The 887-nt window shown below is 41.1% G+C and overlaps 1 pseudogene; it reads left to right on the top strand.

Moving 5' to 3' along the window:
• On the top strand, positions 1-861 carry LOC106795963 (scarecrow-like transcription factor PAT1; annotated as a pseudogene).
• The last annotated feature ends 26 nt before the right edge of the window (positions 862-887 follow it).

Raw genomic sequence — 887 nt, 5'->3', positions numbered from 1 at the left:
CATGACCTTGTTGCATGTGCCAAGGCAATTGGAGACACTGATTTGATGATGTCAAATTGGTTCATGCACTAACTAAGGGGGATGGTGTCAGTTTCCGGTGAACCGATGCAAAGATTGGGAGCATACATGTTGGAAGCACTTGTTGCACGATTGGCTAGCACAGGGACTACAATCTACAAAGCTTTGAAGTACTACGAAGCAGCAAATGAAGAGGACCTCTCCTACATGCACATGCTTCATCAAATTAGTCTCAGCTTCAAATTTGGATACATGTGTGCAAACAGAGCCATTGCACAAGCTATGAGAGACGAAGACATAATTCATATAATTGACTTCCATATTGATGAAGGAAGCCAGTGGCTCACTTAGATTCAGGATTTTGTAGCTAGGTCTAGGGGGCCACTCCACATCCGGATTACGGCTATTGGTGATTCAACATCATCTGATGCAATGCAGATGGTGGGAAATAAGTTATCAAAACTTGCTGAGGATTTTAAGGTGCTCTTTGAATTTGATGTTGTAGCTATCTTTGCTTGTGATGTTCAGCTACAAAACCTTCGAGTTCAATCTCGGGTGGCTCTGGCTGTGAATTTTGCATTCATGCTACATCAGATGCCGGATGAAAGTGTGATTGCTGAATCTAACACAGACATTTTCGAATTCTTTCCACGTTTGCCTGAAACTCTGGACTATTATTACAAAGCAATGTTTGAGTCAATAGATGTGAATGTGACTCCCAGTGTTGAGCAGCATTGCTTGGCAAGAGACATAGTTAACAACATAGCTTGTGAAGAGGTGCTTACCTGTCCTTGTTCTAATTCTTATATTTTCTATTCCATTACTATGGAAAGGCTGCAATAAATATGTTAAGAACTAACTGCTACAGA

This window comes from Glycine max, chromosome 14 (genome assembly GCF_000004515.6).
Source record: "Glycine max cultivar Williams 82 chromosome 14, Glycine_max_v4.0, whole genome shotgun sequence".
In the NCBI taxonomy this organism is placed as follows: domain Eukaryota; kingdom Viridiplantae; phylum Streptophyta; class Magnoliopsida; order Fabales; family Fabaceae; genus Glycine; species Glycine max.
This window is presented reverse-complemented; position numbering and strand designations above follow the sequence as displayed.